The 23663-nt window shown below is 33.5% G+C and overlaps 1 long non-coding RNA gene across 1 annotated transcript; it reads right to left on the reverse strand.

Moving 5' to 3' along the window:
* Positions 1-836: 836 nt before the first annotated feature.
* On the reverse strand, positions 837-23319 carry LOC309663234. The gene is made up of 2 exons (XR_014265164.1): positions 13025-23319; positions 837-12394 (listed from the first exon to the last, which is right to left on the reverse strand). It is a non-coding gene; the product is annotated as an uncharacterized lncRNA (long non-coding RNA).
* Positions 23320-23663: the final 344 nt, after the last annotated feature.

A 23663-nucleotide genomic window follows, 5' to 3' on the forward strand; every position in this document is an offset into this window, starting at 1 on the left:
GATTTGTGTATGTTGAACTATCCTGTACCCCAGGATAAAATCCCACTTGATCATGGTGTATTATCCTTTTAATGTGCTGTTAATTTTTTTGTTGTCATTGTTAATATTTTGTTGAGGATTTTTGCACCTATGTTCATTAAGGATCTTGGCTGATAATTTTCTTTTCTTGTAGAGTCCTTGCCTGGTCTTGGTATCAGAGTAATGCTGATCTTGTAAAATGAGTTTGGAATTGTTCCTCCCTCTTCAATTTTTGGGAAATGTTTGAGAAGGATTAATATTAGTTCCTTTTTAAAGGTTGGTGGAATTGACCAGTGCAGCCATCTGGTCCTGGGCTTTTCTTTGTTGGGAGGTTTTTGATTACTGCTTAAATCTTCTTACTCATTGGTTTGTTCAATTTTCTACTTCTTCATGACTCAGTCTTTTTAGCTTATATGTTTATTGAAATTTATCAACTTCTAGTTATCCATGTTGTTGCCATGTAATTGTTCATAATAATTTTTATAATATTTTGTATTCTGTAGTATCATTTGTAATGTCTCCTCTTTCATTTCTGATTTTATTTATCTGAGTCACTCTAGCTAAAGATTCGTCAATTTTATTTATCATTTCTTTAAAAGCTCTTAATTTTATTTATCTTTTGTATTGTCTTTCTCTATTTCATGTATTTTCACTCTGATTTTATTTATTTACTTCTACTAATTTTCAGCTTAGTTTTTTTTCTCCTTCTGGTTCCTTGAGGTGTAAATTTGTCATTTATTTGAGTTCTTTTTTCCTCATGTAGGCATTTATTGCTATCAACTTCCCTTGTAAAACTGCTTTTGCTATATCTCATAATGTTTTTTATTTTTATTTTTGTCACTCGTTTATTTTTGGAAGTATTTTTCCATTAGTGTATATCTGGTTTTGACACCCTTTATGATAGAAAATTACTCCTCACATAAAACAGGAACGTGACAGTGTTTAGAAATTTTGAGAGTACCCAAGTGCATTTATGATGTTTTAAAAAATCTTTATAGTCACACACTCAGTAGTTATAATAACTTTCCATTTTCATTGTTAACCAGTGGTAGAAACAGCTCCCCAGCAGTACATTGTCTTACATCTCCCTTGAACCATTTTCTCTGCTAGTGAACTCCACTGAGAGAGACTGAATCATCTGTCCATTTCTAAGCAGACCCTCTCAGTTTTCTGAGAATTTGGAAGTTCTACCTTAGTTCTCATGCCTTAATACTTTGTTTAGTTATAAAGATTCTTTAAGGTAAAAATCAAACACAATCATGATGTTTGATGTTTCTGGGATTTGGGCAGGAGACCTATGCTGCAGGAGTAGTTGCCAGTCAGAGGTGGCCTCATGTTTACTGATGCATTTTGTATATTTTCAGTCTTTGCATCAGGAAGGGGGTACCCTTTCTGCACAAGCCTGGCACTTCTTTGCTCGCTGACAGCCACCCTATGTCGTCTTTGAAGTTATTCTCTGTTTGGCTAGAAAGATGTACATTAATACACCTGAAGTCTAACTCTTCTGAGGTAAAAATTTCAAATTGTAGAGTGGTTTTTTAACTGAAAAGGAAAATAATATTTATGGAACACCTACTAAGTGCTGAAGAGCTTTACACACATTATTTCTTTTAATCTTCATTATTTCTCATAATGTTTTGTTATTGTGTTTCCATTTATTTCAAGTTTTTTTTTTGATTTGCCTTTTTGTTTATTCTTTGATTCTTTGCTTAATTTACACACATTTGTAAATTTTCTAGTTTTTCTCTTGTAATTAATTTCTAATTTTATACCACTGTGGTCAGAAAGATGCTTGATATAATTTCAATCTTCTTAAATTTGTTAAGACTTGATTTGTGGCCAAACATATGATCTATCCTGGAGAATTTTCATCTGTACTTGAGAAGAATGTGTATTCTGTTACTGTTGGGTAGGATTTTCTATATTTGTCTGTTAGGTGCATATGGTCTAACGTGTAGTTTAAGTGAAATATTTCCATATTGATTTTCTGTCTGGATGTTCAATCTATTGTTAAACGTGGGGTAATGAAATCTTCTACCATTATTGTATTGCTATCTATTTCTTCCTTCATACATATTGATATTTAATTTATATATTTAGATGCTCTGATGTTGGGTGCACAAATATTTACAAATGCTATATTTTCTTGATTAATTGACTCCTTTATCATTATATAATAACCTTCTTTGTCTCTTGTTACATATTTTTGGCTTAAAGTCTCTTTGACTGATATAAGTATAGCTCCCTCTGCTTTCTTTTGGTTTATATTTGCACAGAATATATTTTACATCCCTTAAATTTAGGCTATGTGTTTTCCCAAAACTGAAGTGAGTTTCTTGTAGGCAGTAGAGTGTTGGGTCTTGTTTTGTTTTTTATCCATGAAGCTGCTCTATGTTCTTGATTAGAGAGTTTAGTTCATTTACATTTAAAGTAATTATTGGCAAGTATGAGTCTGGAAGGGAAAGCTATGGGAAATGTTCACACACCTATTTTAAAAAACTATTTCTTTGCTTACTATGGTTCTGTGGAACTCATGAATACTGAGCTCAGCTGCCTCTCAGATTTAGGTGATCTGGGGGCCTGTTCTTTGGGTGGCAGCCTCTAAAATTCAGGTGCTAGATGTGTGATATAAATCCTTTGCTTCTCAGGGGAAAACTGGGAGACCAGGATTCCTTCCTGATTGTAAGGCACAGTGCTGGGGATGGTGTTTATAAGACTGTGTCTCATCCTTTCTTACCTGTTTTGGTCTATTTTCTCAGTTGCCCAATGTGTAGAAGTAACTCAACTAGTTTCTGGGTTACTTTCAGAGGGAATTGATTCATGTGTAGCTGTATATCTGGTACCTCCATGGAAGGAGGAAAAGTCAAGAGTATTCTATTCTGCCATTTTGGTGATGTCTCCCAAAGTGATGATATTTTTATAATGCCAAAACATCTCTGCTTCAAAATATGTGGTTCTTGTTAAAAGATTTCCTTATTTTTATTTCCTTTTATCATGCATTTAGATTTATTTTGTTTTTATTATTTAGTTAGAAGTCCCAATTTTAGGAATTCACCCAAGTTACATGTTTTAAAAATTTGATTTATTATGCTCTTGTTATTTGACACTTTATGCAACTTTAACAATTTTATGCATATTTATAACCTGTTTTCTGGCAACCAAATCACATCTTTCTTTTTCTCCAACTGTAAAGCATCATGTTCTTCAGAATCTGCAGATGTCATCAAATTAAAAAAAATATGACTTCAATATTATAGAACACTTAAAGCTTGTTTCAAAATGTTACTCCTGGTGCTGTGTAAATTGCCAAAATATAAATTCATTTTGTTTAATATGTTATCACTTAACAGATGGTATTCATGTACAGGCATCCAAAAGACCATAGATGAGCATCAAGTATGTATGTCTGAGAGTAGAACTTCAGGCCAAGAATGCTGAGGTTGTTATCTTTCTTGAATATCCGTACCTCAGTGTCAGAGAACTTGTCAAATCTGGAGCAGTAAAGAGGTGAGCAAAATCCTTCATAATAAACAGCATAATATAGAAAATATTAAACTAATCTCACATTCTTTATCTATATACTTTAAAAAAAAAAAGCTTTTCATTTTTTAACATCTCAGTATAAAGACCTTTTTATAAATGGAATTTGTTCACATAAGACAAATGATTGTTTTGAGAAAGAAATTGATAAAAATTTTATATGTGTCATATAAAACTTATAATTTTCAAAATATATATAATAATGTTGATTTTTGTTGCCTGTATGTTTGTGAGGGTTTTAAAAAACACAATTATGAGCGTTTTTAAAAAACACAACAGAAAGACGGCAAAGAGTACATATTTTTATGAAAATACATATAACTTTATTGAACACTTTTAAGGTAGCTTGAAAGTAGAAATTTTCAACTTGTGCTTTTTATAAATGAGAAAATCTGAGGTTCACAAATGCTAAGATTTCTCAAGGCCTCTGTGAATTAGAGCAATCCTGAGGCTAACACCTGGTTTACGACTACCAAAATAAAAATTTTCCCAATGTTATTTGAATAACTAAAACATACTTTGCAGACCTCTACTTTTGAGATTTCTGCAGACAGCAGCTGGAGACAATTTATTTCAATATAGAGAATGAAATTCAAGGTACAAGTTAAGAGGTAACATTCCTCAGTGGGTTAAGAGTGATGGCCATGAATCCAAAATGACTTGGGTCATATCTCACCTCTGCCATATAGTTCCTTTGTAACTTTCTCCAATTTATTTCATTTGTATGTATTTCCTTTCCCTTATATGTTAAATGGGGACTTTAGATGCATTTACTTCATCGAGTTACAAGAGCACTAAATGAATATTTGCATTAGAAGCATATATTACAGTGCCTGGAACAAATGAACTTTCAATATATGTTCTCCATCATTACAATTTACCAATGAGCTAAACTTGAAACTCTTATCCCTATTTCATATATAAGGAAACTAAAAGTTTGAGATTAAATGATTTACCCCAGGTCACACGATGAATAATTGCTAGGGCCATAATTTGAACAATGAAATAATTGACTTCAAAGATTATGCTATACCTTCTGCTTCATCAACTACAAGGTCTATTTCCCTCCAACTCACTTCAAGCTATTTATGTTGCTCCAGGGAACCTAGCCCATAAGCTATTCTAAGTGGATTTGCCTGGTTCATGTCCCAGATTGTGCCAGATGCAGAGGTTCAAGGCCAGAAATCACCAAAAATGAGGACGAACATTTCTCAAATCATGCTGCTTTTGTCCTCAGTTACATAAAATCCATTCACTTCTCTGTTCATGGTCTAGATTAACATATAGGATAAAATGAACTTGGTAATCTAGTATGCATAAAATGTAGAAGTAGAAGACTCTATGCAAAAGGCATGTGAGAATTACTAACATACTACAATTTCATAACCACAAAACCAGGATAATTAGGGTTGTTGAAGGTTTATCTTGCCTAGATAAAAATTTCCATATTGTATAGAATATTTTATAAAAGTATTAATATAATCATTTCTGTGCAAATAAATTTATAACCATATCTTTTATAGTGCATATTACCTAACTCATGTTAAAAACTACAAGAAATGTTTTGTAAAAAAAATTCTATAGTAAGAAATTTATTGATTAATATGAATATATAACCTAGAAAAATTTTATCGCAGCCTTATCTGTAGTGGCAATATTTTAGAAACAATTGTCCATGCATAACAAAATAGATGGATAAAAAATCTGTTTATTATAATTATGTGGGATAGTGAAAATAAATGAACTAGAGCAAAATGTATCAATATTCATAAATCATGCAAAGAGAATATTGAATAAAGATAGTGCCTTTGATACCACTCAATTAAGATGTCAAAATATGCATTTTTAAATTTTTATTTATTTATTTATGGCTGCATTGGGTCTTCATTGCTAAACGCGAGCTTCTCATTGCGATGCCTTCTCTTGTTGCGGAGCACAGGCTCTAGACACACAGGCTTCAGTATTTGTGGCATGTGGGCTCAGTAGTTGTGGCTCGTGGGCTCTAGAGCACAGGCTCAGTAGTTCTGGCACATGGGCTTAGTTGCTCCACGGGATCGAACCCATGTTCTCTGCATTGGCAGGCGGATTCTTAACCACTGTGCCACCAGGGAAGTCCCCAAAATGTGCATGTTAATAGACATATAAATATACAAATAACATGTAATAATATGCTTTTGAATAATTATAACAAACTTCAAAGTACTTGTTTTTGGTCACTTTGGGAGAAGGAAGTGAAGTAAGATGATAGCAGAATACCATGGGAAGTAAACTGTATTCATAATATTGTACTCCTAATATTAAGCAAATGTGACAAAATGTTAATATTAATCACATCTAGATATTTCATATTTGCATGTTATTGTCTTCTTTTCTGGTTTTGTGTACTTTTCCTATAATTGGTGATACTTCAAATAAAACATTAAAAATATTACTTACAACCCAGGTAAGTTATATCTACACAGATTTTTCAGTAACTATTTAGATTTATTTTGTTTCAGTGATTTTTCAAAAATGCCCCCTGATAAATTTTTATTATAAACTTTCCCTGATTTTCTGTCTCTGAAAAAGTAAGAGAAATTTTGTATGAATCCCCTGAAGAAATCTTAAATTTTCTTCAGTAGCCAGAATTCCTTTTAGTTTGAATTCCCCAGATAATTTCCTCTGCACTTTATTTTGTGTTTCCTGTGTACTAGTCATTTTTATAGCGGCAGTATTCATTACATTGATCCCTGACCATATTACAGCACAGTTTTTAAAGCAGTCTGTGTTTGAATGCAGGCAAACAACTGAAAGAAATTCCCTTGGGCTCTTCTCTCTATTCCCTTATATTACAAGAAAATAAAAATTTCCCACTTTTTAATAAATACTTTTATTAGAACCATGTGAAGAGGGATTAGATTGTTTTTTTAACTCCAAAGGGCAGAATAAGGGCCAATGGTTATAAGTTTCACAGAAACATTTTTTGGTTCATTATGAAAAAGAACTTTTTGCAATTTTATGACTGAGATTGTAATCAGTTTTCATTTGAAGATTTCAAGTTTATGTTATTAAGAAACAGATGGAATGACAGCTCCTACTCACAAACCTTATCTTCCCTTACCTCCCCAAGGACATACTTCTGGGGTATTGTAGAAGTCACTCGTACATTGTGTCAGACTGGGCACAAAGATTTCTAAGGTACTTCTAAATGTATAATCTATTTTACAAATATAAATAATGGATACCAGTGCAATAGTTCATTTCCAGAAATGTAAGAAAAGAATACTAATTAATACGGGCTTTTGATTTAATTACAGAAAAATGCATTTTACATTTCTGAAGACTACTTATTTTCAATTTTGTAGCTCTAAAGACCAATGTGTATCATTACCACCTGTGTTTTAAAAAAAAATCTTGATGCTCTCTTAAGTAATTGACAACATATTATTTAAATTATTTAATATTCTGCATATTAATTTGCATTAACACATTATAAATCAGTTTGTAACAACGTGAAATGTTTCTTTTTTTTTTTGCCCTCCCACATCATTAGACAATCCACATTTATCCTCAATGAGTCTTCATGCTTCTCTTAGAATGTGTTTATTTCTAGTCCACTTTTGTGTCTTGAACAATACCTGAGTGCTATTTTTATTTTTCTGGCTTTCACATGACTTCACAAGTGAGTGAATTAATTAATAAAAGGGCAATAAACCAAATGTTAAGAGCACAGAGGCACAAGGCTGACTTCAAATCCCAGATCTACTATTAGTTAGTTGGGACATGGGTAAGTTACTTAAATTCTCTAATCCTCAGTGTCCTTAGCTAAACAGAACTAGTTCTTGTGCTTACCTTATAGAACTGCTTAGTGGATTAAATATAAATATGTATGGATGGGAACAGAGTAGTCTAAATATAAATTTTGGGGAATAAACTTTATCTTACTCTTCCTTGGCCATCTATATGGGCTCATCAAATAAAGTGCATTGTAAATGTAGGCTGTTAAGACAAAGTTTAACATATCGAGAGTGCATAGCGTAAAGGAAAAAGTAAAGGCAGCAACCATGCACTCCACCTAATCTACATTCCTTGGTTCTAGCCTGGAATATCCTCCTGCCTGGGTATCCTGTCTCTAGATAAGTATAGATTGTGATGTATATACTACAGTGGTGTTTCTCTGTTAATATGGAATATAGAAGAAAACATAGAGTTGTGCTGGGACTGAAAGTACCATCTGAACAAGCAGGATCATGCAACCCTGGATCAGTCTGTATATGATGTTTGCTCTCCCTTATATCATGAGAAGTTGAGACCTGTTCCACATAGATTCTTTATTCCTTCTTAGTTGTTTTATTTATCATTAGAAACAGGAGAATGGATAAGAATACTTTTGTTTGTTTATTTCTCTGGTCTTTCTTACATAAAACACAATCTAATATATTTAAATTAAAAAAGTAAATAGCTCCTTTTCACATACAAACTTTTCACAACTTTCTTCTTTGAAAACACGGCATTCCAGATTCCTAAACACTTTCAAAATCCTCATGATTTCTTCTTCTTCTCTTTTCATTATATATTAATTAGTAATAGTCTTTGTATAAGAATCTAACACATAAACACTCAAAAAGAGTAGGCTAGCATTGTAACCAAAACAAAAATTTCTCCTGTAGAAACTATTGTACCATATATTAAATTTATAATTTTACTATGTAAACCAATAGTAAGATTTACCTTTGGGCTTGATCTGTGGTGACCCAAAGTCCACATACAATGAGACCCCATAGCCATCTTTTAGACAAAAATATGACATTGCCCCTTTCTAATGCCCTTGGAATTAACCAAGGGGTCCAATGCCATCCCATCCAGATCTCATCATCTTCTCCAGTTTATCCAAGTCTTGTCTATATGTCCTTTTTTTTTTTTTTTTTTTTGGTCTATATGTTCTAATTTAACACAGAATTTAACAGTTACCCTGCAGGTCACTGATTCTTGGTCTTTCAGTATCCTTCAGATTCAAAAGTCACTATTAATACAATTATATAAGCACTCTTGCTAGGGCAGCCTTTAAAAAAAATTACCCACCTAAGAGCTTTTACTAATATATCTCTCCCAAGCCTTCCAAGAGACTTAATTGGGACCCTATATCTTTAAGGGCTACAAATTGCTATATAGCTATATAAAGCAAGAACATTTTGCTTCTCTGGCTAAACCTTAACACTTTAGATTCTAGTTTTTGCTGTATCCTGTAGAGTTTTTGTGATATTAAGTCCAAGTTTAAACTAGCTGATGTTTGAGCCTGAAGTGTTATCAGCACAGGTCTTGAACTAACACCCTTTTGGTCTCTGATCTCTCCTTCCTTTTAACCTCAGGTTTCCTCTCCTTCCATGACTTTGTCACATATTCCCAGCTTCACCTCACATGATGTGAAATACATGCCTGTGTCATGAAATAACTATGTAGAGAGTAGTGGTATAACGGTGTTAATTCTTGCCTGTCCAATATTTTTTGCTTGGTTAGTTGCACAGAAACCAGACAGTTCAATTAATCATGCTGTCAAAGTAATTCCTTAATATAGCTTATTGACATGTGAATGCATATTATATGCAAACATTGTTACCTGTTAATTTACCACATACTGGTTGAAGAAAGATGGTAAAAGTCTTACTGTTTATTTTGTAAGCCTTCATTACTCCATTAGCTTTTCACTCCTTCAGGCCACTAGAAAAAAATTTCCTTAGTTAAATTACTCTTGCAATAATGGTCTAAAAATGAAAGCAGTGATTGTAATATGCCTCACCAAAAGTTCACTAACAGTAAATTATTTTCTAATGCTTGTGCTTTGCAAATGTTTGCATAAATATGTCCATAGAATGTATAAACACTGAATTTTAGCTAGAGGGTTTCTGTCCTCTGAATTGAAAATATTTAAGTAAACTTATATAAAACTTGGTCTTTGAAATATTTCAGTGCCTTATTTTACCTATAAATGCAAAAAGAACAGATAAAACAAAAATGCCGAGGTCTTCAATACTTAATTTCAATTTAAGAAAAAGAAAGAAAAGAAATCTAACTTTGATTATCATGATAGTTTTAAAAATAACATCTTTTGTAGTGTATTAAATGGCTACCATGATGAGTGATCAATTTACTAATATTATGTTGATGTGAATTACAACTGTACTAGTTTGGGGAAAATGGTCCTATATTATTAACTGACTTGATTAAAAAAAAATGAATGTTTATGATGATGGTCGTGATGATAATTTGAGGAATAATAATCAAGGCCATGGGACTTCCCTGGTGGTGCAGTGGTTAAGAATCCGCCTGCCAATGCAGGGGACACGGGTTCGAGCCCTGGTCTGGGAAGATCCCACATGCCGCGGAGCAACTAAGCCCATGCACCACAACTACTGAGCCTGCGCTCTAGAGCTCGCAGGCCACAACTACAGAGCCCGTGTACCACAACTACTGAAGCCCTTGCTCCTCAACAAGAGAAGCCACTGCAATGAGAAGCCGGTGCACCGCAATGAAGAGTAACCCCCGCTCCCCGCAACTAGAATAAGCCCGTGCCCAGCAACGAAGACCCAGTGCAGCCAAAAATAAATTAATTAATTAATTTAAAAAAATAATCAAGGCAATGAATGATTTCCCTCAGACACTGAAGTATTCAAGTACCATTTCATAGCTAAGAAAATTATAAAATATGTAGAGTGAAAATTATCTATATGTCCTTAAATTATTATGAGCCATATGAATGGAAAAGATTTATTAGAAAGTTTAATGGCCTTTTATTTCAAAACCAGCTTAACTGAAATTTTATTTATTATTCATATGTAAAATTTCAATTCATTGTATCTTGAGAAATAATATATAGTTTTATTATATCTTCTACTTATTCTTGAACCAATAATTTGTTTTATGACATATTGGATAAGATGAAAGGACACCTACACTGGGAGCTCTACATTATTTTAAAAACATGATTTTGGAAAGGAAAATTAATATATGGCCTAAATGAACTATTGAATGTAATGCAATCTTCCTGAGTTTCATACTAATTCAATTTTTAATCATTCTATTTTCCTAATTTCCAAAAAAAAACAACCATGTTTAATACTTAACAAGCTAGTGGAATAGAAAAGCATAAAAGACAATAAAAAAAAACAACTTCTATTCAGGAATGCCCTTCCTGTCTTTTTTTCTTTTCTTTTTTATTGGAGTATAGTTGACTTACAATTGTCAACTACAAATTGGCGTTTTCCATTGTCACTTGCCAGCTACCTCTACAAGGATTAAATCATGTGCTGCTGCAGCTGCTGACTGTCAACACCCCCTGAAAGGAATTTAGATGGAGAGCAGAAATGAGGCACTCTGTGCTCTGGGAAAAACTGGCAGAACAGGTCTTAAGATAGTTAGATATTTTCGGGAGCCGATTTTATGAGCCCAATTCTTGTATCTTCTCATATCTAGAAAAGCACTAAAATCCTTCATGGTGATGTCTACTCCTTGTAACTAGGAGTAACCTGCATGAGACTAGCAGAAACCTTCTGTGAAAAAATATGTGCTTGATTGCATGTACTACCCCCTTCACCATGATCACATATATACTGAACTTCCCCCCTTGCCTCTTTGGAGCAGTTTCTCAGAGCTCTCTGGAATGCTGTCTCCCAGGCTGCAGTCCTCATTTTGCCCCAAATAAAACTTAACTTGCAACTCTCACATTGTGCATTTTTTTAAGTCGACACAATGTTGTGTTAGTTTCAGGTGTACAGCAAAGTGAATCATATACATATATCCACTCATATAATCATATACATATATGAAAATACATATACATATATCCACTCTTTTTTTTTTTTAGATTCTCTTCCCAAATAGGTCATTACAGAGTACTGAGTAGAGTTCCCTGTGCTATACAGCAGGGTCTTATTAGTTATCTATTTTATATATGGTAGTGTGTATATGTCAGTTCCAATCTCCCAATTTATCCCTCCTCACCCCCTATCCCCTGGTAACCATAAGTTTGTTTTCTACATCCATGACTCTACTTTTGTTTTGTAAATAAGTTCATTTGTACTTTTTTTTTTGGACCACTCATACTTTTTTAAGGCAAATAATATGACATTAAAAATATTGTTTTATAAGTGACTTTTTAAAGCATTAACAGGATATAATGAACTTTATCACACATATTTGATGCTAACTGATACATAGTATGTCATATTTGTATTGCAGGAGCTTCACATCCCTTTCTTGGTCTTTAGATTATTTCCTATTTATCTCTATTTTAAATAATACCACAATATAAATTGCTTACCTGCATGTTTGTATACCCCTACATTGATGTTCTAAAGATAAATTCCTGGATTTGGAAATACTGGATGTAATAGTTTGCACAGACTTCCTGACTCAGCTCCAACATGTAAAGAGCTTGGAAGCCATCCCTCCCAGTCTTAGAACAGGAATAAAGCAGGACAAACTGAAAATTAACAACTTTTCTAGGATATCTCAGAGAACTCAGGTTGCAGAGCAGAGCACTCTGAAGTCAGGAGAGACATGTAAAGCTGGAGAGTCACAGCTGATATATGCTTACCTGTAACAGAAGCTGCTAGAGCCATAAACTGGTAAAAAAATTACGTGTTAGTTGTGACAAATTGCTGGAGCCTGAGTGTGGACTGGCATGAGAGTGATAAATTCTGGGGGTGTTACAGCAGGCAGGTAGCCAGATATGAGCAGAGAAATGGAGACAGGGGCCAGGTGGCAGGAAATCACACATCTTGTAAACAGCTGGGTCCATGGGCAAAGAAAACAGGAACCTCCAGATAGACAGGAAACCACACTTTGGGTGATAAGTGTCCTGGAGGCACACAAAGAAAGGTGAGGAAAGGTGGGAATCTCCTGAGTCCTAATGCAACCCATTGCTCATTATGGTGTCATTACAATACAGTTAGCCTTGCAGATAAGAAGTACCCAGCATGCACCGATGCCATGACATTTCTGATCTAAGTTAAATAAGGACAAAAATCCCTCCTCCCCTCAGGAAGATGGAGCTGGGATGAAAATCAAAATCAAACCCCCAAACTCCTCCTTCCTCAATGAATATTCCGCCCCTTCATTTGTATGCCCCTCATAACCGGCTTGCCAAAGAAAACCAGGGCAGCGGCCCCTCACCTGTCTGGAATTCTTTCTCCACGGGGCAAGAACCTTAAATTCACCAGGAACAGGGGCTGCAGTCTTACGATGGGAGGGAGTGGGAAAAGGATGGGTAACGTGGCACACTTTAATGGCTTTTATATCCAGGAACCACGCACGCTAGGTTCTCATGGTGAAATGCCAATGAGATCCCCTCGTGGCTGTGACAGGTGAAGAGAAAATGTAGTTGAAATAGACCCAGAATGTTCTCCATAAAAAAGGCCAATTCTCCAGGGGAAGAAAAGGAAAAAGCACCCCCCCCCAAAAAAAACCCTTTACCAGGGCCTTATCTCACCTGAAGGAAGAGCATTTTCCTGACTCCAGTCCCCTCCAGCCTTGTTATCTCATCTAAGGGGCGAAAATAACCTGAGAAAATTTGTGACAATCACTGCCCAGGGACACCACTTCATTTAAAAAATATTATTTAATCATAATATTACAGAAAGCTCTCCTCCCTACACAGTACCCCACAAAAAGAGGATCCAATAAAACAGTGGAGTAAAGCTGAAAGTTCTATACGATTCAGATTCTAAGTAAGGGTTCTTCACAAAGGCCAAAGACAGTAGGAGAGATAAAACCTAGGACAGGAGAGAAAGTTGAAGTCTCTGGCACCTAGAGCTACAAAGAACTTTAAACAGCTAACTGCTAGTGATATGAACATAAAACCTTACACTAAAGGCTCATTCTCTCTGGTTCCTATACCCAAGACATCATGTTTGGCTTTAAAAAATGAAATGATACAAAACAAAGCAAAACAAGGCATGTTAAAAGGCAAAGAAAAAACACCGTTGGAAGAGACAAACATGGATCAGAACGAGACACAGATGTGACACAGATTTTGGGACAATCAGATAGGGAATTGAAAATAATTATGATTATGATAAGACCTTTAATTGAAAAAGTAGAAAACATACAAAAAACATATGGATATTTTAAGCAGAGAGGTGGAAACTCTAAGAAAGAATCAAAAGAAAATGCTAGAAAAAAAAACCAACAACACTGTAACTGAAATTTAAAATGCCTTTAATGGCCTCATCAGTACACTGGACATGAATGAGAAATATGAGAAATGAATCAGTGAACTTGAAGATGTCAATAGGTACTTAGGAAAATGAAAGGCAAAGAAAAAAAAGAAACTATGGGAAAATTTTAAAAGGTATAACCTATATGTATTTGGAATACAGAGAGAAGAAAGAGAGAAAAAAGCAGAAGAAATAGTTGAAATACTAAAGGCCAAGAATTTTCCAAAATTAATATTAGACACCACACCACAGATCCAGGAAACTCAGTGAACAAGGAGCATAAATAACAAAAAACTACACTAGGCATATCATATTCAAACTTTAGAGTACCAAGGACAAAAAGAATATCTGGGAAGAAGATAGAGGGAAACAACAAATCAAAAAACAAAAAACCCCTTACCTATAGAACAAGAATAAGAATTATATTGGACTTCATTTAAGGATATTTTCTGAGAACATGTTCAGTAAGTCAACATTCAAAATGTTTATTTAGACTGGGTTTCTTTATTATTTTTGATAATGGTAACTCTTTGAATAGCACTTTTTTAAAGTTATCATTACAAGGGCCTAATATATTGGATTTATTCTTGTTTTCTCACTTTCTCTAACACATTACATTCAATCCATCAGCAACTCTCAATGGCTCAAACTTCAGATGATTTCCAGGATCTGACTTACCTGGACTATCTTCCCTGCTAACATCCTGGTTCATGCTTTGCTCCCAAACGCACCCTTGTTCTAAGAGTACTTTTCACCCTATAATCACATGCTGATGGAGCACAAAGTTCTGATATCAGTAGTGGCTCTCAGAATGAAAGGTATTAGAATGCATGTATGTTATGATAAAACCCTGAGACAATACTCAGCATTTTCACTTAATGCTAATTTAATATATACACATACATCTTAAAACTACATGATTATATGATCTCACACACACACGTCGGTGAAAACATGCCATTGATAATGCCACAGTAATGGGTTTAACTGGTCTTTCGGTTTTCCATTTTGTGTCACTTTTACCTTTTCCAGAATCTATCACAAACATATTCCAATAATTATAAGAATGACAAGGTGAACGTAGAGTGTTTGGGGCAGTTCCATTCCCTCTGTTCAAAAAGTAATTTTAGTCTCCATCATGAATAGGTCAGTAGCATTAAATTTAATGACAAATGTAAAACTATCATATTAAAACCTATTGTCTTCAGTAAACACCCTTTTCAATATCTCACTGCACTAAAGAGAATATTGCTTGCTACAAACTTATGAAGCTTAGAAGATTTTAATAGAGGTTACCCTGTTCCTTATAAATTCTCAGCTTTGTTTAGAGCTGCTCTTCCTACTTGATCCCTCTGTTGTTTCTATGCACATGTTTTTCTGATATTTCAGCTATTTTGTGAGTGCAAATGTTCCAATGCCTGTCATTCTGATGTTAAAATTAGTGTAATCATCAACCTTTATAAAAATTCCTTTTCCTTGGCATTCTACTCAATAATTTCCAATGACTTAAATGTTTGACTGACAGTAGCTGTGTAGAACCACTTATTTATGAGTCATAAGAAACTTAATGTCAGAAATTTAGCTAAATTCTAATGGTGAAAAGTTATCTTATAGGTGTATTAAAATATTTTAATATTTCATACCCAGAAAAGTTATATGCAATTATTTTTCTATTACTTCATGTCATTTATTAAAATCCATACCAGTGAAGCTTAAATTATCATTTTACCAATTAGCAGTTTTAACTACACTCTTATAGCTGGTCATTTATAAATAAGAATGTACATCACCTTCATGGGTAGCAAAATAGGAAAGTAAAAAAAAAGAGCAATAGATTTTCTAAGAATTTCTTAATTTGCATAATAACCTCTCATTCAAAATGGGCAACTTTCAAAAAGGAATTATGACATATTGAGTCTTCCAGGACCTTGGAATTTATTCAGTTAAGCCTATCGCCTAGTGCAGAACTATCTTTTATATATTCTTCACAGTCACTCACACACTTTCTTTTTAAATACCTTAGTCAGTGACCAAACTACTCCTTCACAGAACAGTCTAGTCTATGTGTTGACACATTCTGATTTTCAAAAGATATTTCTTTTTTATAATGAAGTGCCCATAATTTCCTTCCCTTATTTTTCCTTTTCTTCCCCAGCACTAACATTTTTACATTTTTCCTTCCTTCCTTTCCTCTTTTATTTCTTCCCTCCTTCCTTCCTTCCTCCTTCCCTCCATTTTTCCATCCTTCCCTCTTCCTTCTTTTATTCTTTCTTTTGTCTTTCTTCCATATATATATTATAAAATATATATTTTATTGTATATATATATATATATATATATATATATATATATATATATATATATATATAAAGCTTCCTAGGTATAAGGCACCATGATATGTACATTGTGATTGAAATAGAACCTCTCTTTCCAAGAACTTCAGCCCAGTTGAGGAGAGAGACAAATGATGGGTAAAACACAGTGCAGTTTACAGATGCCTTGTGAGCACAATGGAAAAGCAGGTAACTCACTTGTGAAAAAGGGAAGAAGAGAAATCAAAGTTGTGCCTGTGCTAAAGCTTGAGACTTACTCTGAAAGTGTGTAGAAAAAGAAGGAAAGCTGTTCTAGGACAGGTTTCATCATGTGCAAAGCCATTGAATAAGGGGCCAAAGAGAGTCCCTACATTTGGTTTTAAAAATTGATATTGCATATTTCAATTTTTAGTAGTCATATATGGCTAATGGCTAATGTATTGGGCACCACAGATATAGAGCATTTCCATCATTATAGAAAGTACTTTTTGACAGTTTGCCCTAAAATTTATCATCATAACCTCTGTATAATCTCAATTACTAATCAACTTTCTCAATGAGTCCTTGCTTTAGTATCTAACAGTCTTTCCATTTCATTGGGACTTACAACACATTAATCTTCTTGCTTTTATACAATCCTCCATTTCCCTTATGCCATATTTTTCTTTCTTTCCCAGGTTAAATATTTGTGGTCAATTGTACTCACGTACTGAGGGTGCCCTGAACTTCTTTGTATCCATGTATTGCTTCTTTGCTTTCAGAATTAGCTTGAAAACTACAGTTGTAATTATCCAACTCTGCCTTTATCTACACTTGAACTATGTAGCTGACCAAGCTGGACAAAACTGTACAACTGTACTAACTGCTTACACATTATTCTGTGACCCCTAATTTCAGGTGGATCTTTCATGATGACTCACAATCATATTCTATTCCTCTAGTCCGTTCACTTTGTCACTCTTGGATAACTTTTACATATGTTATCCAAATTCCTCAAACTTCTGTTCACCTCTTGACTTATTTCACTCTGAAAATAAAAACAATCAGAAAAGAATTTTGAATCATTTCCTCCACCAGATCTATCAGCCCACTTGCATGGAAGTTCTGCTTTCTCTTCTATTACTATGGATGAACTCTCTGTGCTCAAAACTGATGCCAAACCTTTCATTTGGTTACTAGAAACCATTCTTTATCATTTACTCAAGGACTTGAACAAAAATTTTATGACTTTTCTCTTTTGAATCATCAACTTTTCCCTCTCCACTAGAGCTTTCATATTATTATTATACAATAAACTCTTGACTTAAAATGAAAAGCCACTTCATCCCACCAGTTTCTGTAACTACTACTCTATTTCTCAATTCTGTTTATAGAAAAAAACTCTTCAAAGGAATTTTCTGTATTCACGCTTTTCTATTCCTTTTCTACTTTCACTTGAACCCACTCCAAATAGCCATTCACACTCATGCATGAAGCTGCTGAAATTGTTCTTAATGTCTTAAAAAAATAAATCTCCATATTGCTAAACCACATAGTCAATTCTCAGTACTCTAGTCAGGATAATTCACAACAGCATTTGACACAGGGGATCGGCTTCTCTCTCTGTATTTATCTTGCATGCGCGAGTGCTTTGAAATGTTTTTTCTTCCTTTTTGCCTCCAGAGCAAAGCGATTTTTAATTTTTCTTCTTATTTAGTTATTCCTCGGTATTCTTTGCTGTTTCTTCTTTATCTCTCAGGCCTTTCAGCCCCTGCACTACCCTGGGAATAAGTCATTAGACCTCTTCTCCTTTCTCCCCCCAATTTATTTGTGATCTTGACCAGTTTCTTGGCTCTAAATAACATCTATATGCTGACAGCTTCCAAACTGATATCTGCAGCCAAGAAAAATCCAATTGCCTACTTGATTTATTCACTTGGATATCTAATAGACATCCTGAACTTAGTATCAAAATCCAGAACCTGCTTTTTCTCCCTAAAATCTGCTCTATTAATTACCTCTTGGATCTCTTATCCCAAGACTTTCCTCCTCATTAATTGTTTACTATCAGGTTGGCCACCTTGTTATTCTTTAAACATGCCCAGTGTGGTCTTACTTTCTGGCTGGAATACAGTTTATGTAGATTTACACTGTCTCGCTCTCTCACCTGTTTCTACTCAAATGCCAAATTCTCTGTGAGACCTTCTCTCCCCACTGTCATTTCTATATTTGTCCTGAATTATTTTTCTCCATTGCACTCATCTATACACCACACATTTTTGCTTTTTATTTTTAATTGTTCTTGGAGAAGAAATATAAACATTGTGAGGCATACATATATTTTTCTATTTTGTCATCTGTGTGTGAGAAGAGAGGTATGTAGAGATAGTCTTGGCTGAAATTTGGCAGACAGTGAATGCTGCTGATTTGTCCACCAAACCATTTGTTTTTCTTCGTGCCTGGGCTCATGGTTGCTGAGTAGCCTGCATTTTTTGCTTCATTTACATGCATATTCAACTTTTTGTTACCTGGATCCTGGATATGATTGCAACCCCTTTAACTACACCAATAGTAATGTCCTATAAGCCTAAGTGGAAAAATACTAAGATTGCAAAGAGAAGGAGTGGCCAGAAAATAGGAGGAAACCCAAATGACTAATGTGCCAAGAATCTAAGGAAAAATATTGCTTAAAAATGGAGGGAAGGTGACCAGTTTCCGCAATAAATAAATTGCAAAAGAAAATTTAAAGACAAGAGAACATATAGATTAATAAAAACTTAAGGGATGGATCAACAAACTGAAAAATAGGTTCCTTTCTTGGCTTCTGATTCAAAAGAAATCTTAAAAATTTATAATATAAGAATTTTGTAGTTATGTTTACAGGAGTCTTTTTGTTCTAGAGATATATGTGAAAATATTTACTGCTAAAATTATATGATGTCTGCAATTTGCTTTAAAATAAGACAGTGGAGGGAGATAGCATTGAGGATATATATGAAACAAGACTGACCATGAGTTGGTAATTGTTGAAGCTGGATAATAGAAGATTTGTTATACTACCATATTTTTGCATATGTTGGAAATTTTCCATAATAAAAGTTGAAAATATGGAAGAGGGGGTGATGAAAGTTCAACCGAAATATATTCAGGGACACTGAAATGTATGCACCGTATTTCATGTCATCTTATAGCAGTTATGTAATAGAGCAGTGGCTGCATTTCAAGTTAATAAGATGCAAATGGTAAAGGAAAAAAAAGAAAGAAGGAGGAGATAAATGAGGCAACATGGCACTTCAGGAATGTGCCTTAAATTGCTTTTATTCCTGTAACCATTATCCATGCAGAGCACAAGATATATGTTCACCATGTGCGTGAGTTGGCATGTATACTTGCTAAAGACCAGAAAACAAAGATGCTAACATGTTGACTTTGAGATGATAGACAGGAAGACTGTATATCTTATATTAGCCAGAAGAATGGATTTTATTTCAATGCCTATTCCCTACTTTCTGGCTGGGGAAAGCAGAGCACAATTTTAGAAAAAAGATAAACAGAGGATTGATTTGATTTTTTCCACACACCTGCTTTCCAAATTTAGAATCTCTGAACTAAAAGGAATCCCTCCCCCCCGCACTGCCACTATTTTTCAGGTAGCAATTAGAAAGCAGTAACTATTATATGCATAGCACATTAGTAGATGAAGGAAATACAAGAGATGTTGGCATGGTGTACTTAGTCATCAGAGGGCTCTGGTGCCGGGAGAGCAATTGAGAAGTCTCCATGGGCTCAAGAGGTCTTCTAAGTTAAAAGATCATGTAACAGGGTTAGCTGGCAGGGACAAGGAGTGGTATGGATTTCTGTGAGATGACCTTGACCAGAAGACGACATGGGACTCGATACTCTACAGATGCCTTAGAGGTTTTTCTGTTTTTGGAAGAGGATGACGTCAATAATAAATTATAGCGTATAAAATGGGCCAAACACTACTCAGACACTGTGCTGCTGTCAGCAGTGGGTGCATGACTTCCCTTCCCACCTCCTGAATATAAAACCCAGAACCTGAGGAAGAGAATAAAAATGGAAATTTTTAACTAGACTGTGACTAATTTATACATCTCAAATTGGTTCATTAATCACTGGATTGGACTAAATTTAACTGAAAGCTGTTAAGTTATCTGTCATTAGACAGGCTGGGGACTCAGTCAGACATTAGAAGTCAGTTCTAAAAATAAAGAATAGCCCATTTTCTAAATCTGAATTAGTGAATGAACAAGTTATACCTCTCTGAGACAACTGTAGGAAAATGTTTCGAATAGAATGCAAGAAATAAGGTGGTATCTGTAAGGTAGGTTGGGTTAGGGGTTGGATCAAGATAAATATTTTATTTAATTCAGGAGAGAATTAGTCGTGCTTAAGAGCTAATGAGAAAGATGCAATTAAGAGAGATTTTGAATATTCAAGTGGAATAAGAGATTATTTGTTAATTTAAGGTTTCTGAGAAGCCATGAAAAAAAATTACAGGAAATAGATATGAAGTTATTGTCATTACAGGAGATAGCAGGGTGGGTTTAAGTACAGGCAAGTTTGTAGTGTTGGTAGCCAAATTTGAAAGATTTTACACATAGAGAATATATTTGATTTTGCAGTGTCCAGGAAATACAGAAGTCACCCAAATCCATCTTATGATACTGAGGCTATTTACTAATACATTCTCTGAAAAAAATGCCATTAATTCTCATTAGAATATCTTCCAGTCTAAAAAAAGAAAAAAATGTTGAGGGAATGAATAATAGAAATATTACGTAATTTAGTAGGGAAATTTTAAAAGTATATTTATTTTTCTTATTTTATTTTGCATCATACATGGGCAATACATGCACAATATGTAAATTTTGGAAAGTTCTGCAAATATAAACAATAAATATTGATCCATTCTGTTTCTTGATCTGGGTATTAATTGATTATATAGATGTATTTAGCTTGTGAATTTATCAAGCTGTGTACTTATGATAAGTGCACATTTAAAAATGTGTATTACATGTCAATACACGTTTAAATAATCAATACTAACTTCACAGCTCAGAACAGTCACAATTGATAATCGGTGTTTTTCTATGAATTTTTTTATAGTATAAATAATAATCGTCATCAGAGGATAGCAAACTATGGACTGGAGCTAAATCCAGTCACTGACTTTTTTTCTGTTACTAAAGTTTTATTAGAACACAGCTGTACCATGTGTTTATGTATTATTTTGGGCTAATTTTGTAATACAACAGTAAAGTTGAGTAGTTGCAAAACATACTGCACGGCCTGCAAAGCATAAAATTTTTATTATCTGGTTCTTTACAGAAAAAGTTTGTCAACTGCTACTGTACATTCAATTCTTTCTTTTTCTTTTTTTTTTTATTATATGGAATTATATCATGTGTATTTTCATAAATATGTTTAATTTGACTGCATCTTATTTTACCATCTAGAATTTATCTAGTTATTTCCCAAATTATGGAGGTTAAGTTGTTTTTAATTTTTATGTTTTACCACTTTACTCATGAGATTTGGTCTAAAGTTCATAATACTTTCCTAGGAATAGATTCTAAGAAGGATAGCATTAGAACAAACGACACATCACATAAAGTTTCTGGGGATATATTACTAAGTTAATTTCTACATGTGTTATTCCTGTGTGTTTCTCATCAGCAATCCTATAAATATTAAGAAATCATCTACATTGTTTTCAGCAATGAGTATTATTATAATAAAAACACTCATTCAAATGGTATGGTTTGTTAGTTAATTTAAACGTAATTTAAAGTGAAAAATCATAGAAATATAATATTTATATCTTGTCTATTTTTCCAGAAATTTAATAATCATTATTCACCAATATTTTAATTTGGTTCAGGCAATTACCTGATCTATGATTATAGTTTTGTTTGTCTACCTTCCATAAAAATATCCTAAATACATTACCTACAATTTCCAGTTACATTTTCTCCCCAGTGGAGTTAACACTTGAATATACATTTGAAGCAATCTTAGTTTTAGAATAATTTGAATTTTATTGTAAAATCTTCACAATTCTTCTGACCAAATCTTGTTCAAAACCTTTAAAAAATTAATCAGAATTTAACTCAGTTTTCATAGAAACAAAGCTACAAAGCTCTCTTACCTCAGTTATAGATCACTGCTAATATAATCGTTAATCAATGTATACCATTTCCATGTGTATTTGAGATAAAATATTCTGACCACTGATAAGCATACCACTTAATGAAACATTCTAGTGCTTAACATATTAACCATGATTATTCTGCATTCAGTGGGTGCAATTACTATATTTTACAGTTGAAGTAATGGAGTAGGCTGTACATTGACTAATCTTTTATGTTAGCTAATTCACTTTGCCAAGTTTTTAATAAGAAAACAAACAAATCTACCTATGCTAAGCTTCAATCTAATTGTGTTGTTTTTATTACCAAAGATTATATTGAATTTTTATTAGTTATTTGTATCTACTTGTGCACTGTACCTATTCTTATTAGTGTCCTAAATTTTTATCATCAGTTTTATAATTTCCCCTATTTCAGCCGTTATATTTACCAAAGTTTAATATCTATATTTTGCTCTTTAACAGTTTTTTAACCTTGAATTCTATTCTATCTGATGTTACAGTTACTACTATTCTGTATGATATTAGAAATATTTGAATAAGTAGAATCAAATAATATCATGTCTGATATTTGGATTACTACGATTAGTTATTAGAATTAGAACTGATTTCTTTTTGTTGCATTTTCATAGTTATCTTTATTACATTACCTTTCTATTGGTTTCAGAATTTCTCTTGAAATTAGCATATTGATTTTCTTATTTTATATAAACTAAAGCCTCTATATTTAAGTGACAAATTTAACTCATCCATATTCATTGTATGTTACTGGTATATTTCAGTTTAATTTTGCTCTCACTCTTATGTTTTTATTTTTCTAGACTCTTTTCTTAAAATACTTTTCACTGGATTGACTTAGCTTTGTTTGTTTATGTACTGTTGTTTTCCTTAAGTAGTTGAAAGTAATGTATGTTATTTCTACTTTTTTGTTAGTTGTATTTAACACTTTAAGACATTTTAAGTTTTGTTTCTTTAATGATCTCTAGAATTAGTCAAGATGTGTGTGTATGTATGTGTGTGTGTGTTTCCTCACTACATATAAACACTAGTCAAGAACACTAACAACATTTTTAGAAATGTATTTCCCCTTTGTCCTACTTATTTTTATTTTGATATCATCTGGGATTTTATTTCCAAATTATCACCCTAAAAATATAATCAGCAATTAGTTAGGCTCAACAACTTTTAGTTTACTTACTGTGTGTGTTTGTACACATTTAAGTGTATTTTATTTTATTATTATTATTTTTTTGGCCACACTGCGTGGGGCATGTGGGATCTTAATTCCTGGACTAGGGATTGAACCCACACCCCTTGCACTGGAAGCATGGAGTCTTAACCACTGCACAGCTAGGGAAGTCCCTTTACTTTAAAATAATACATGAACGGTGGCATATGCTTAAGTATAACAGCAGAATAACATTAGCCCTCGTAATATTTGTCAAATAT

Source organism: Balaenoptera physalus (assembly GCF_965194825.1).
Source record: "Balaenoptera physalus genome assembly, chromosome: 6".
Taxonomy (NCBI): Eukaryota; Metazoa; Chordata; class Mammalia; order Artiodactyla; family Balaenopteridae; genus Balaenoptera; species Balaenoptera physalus.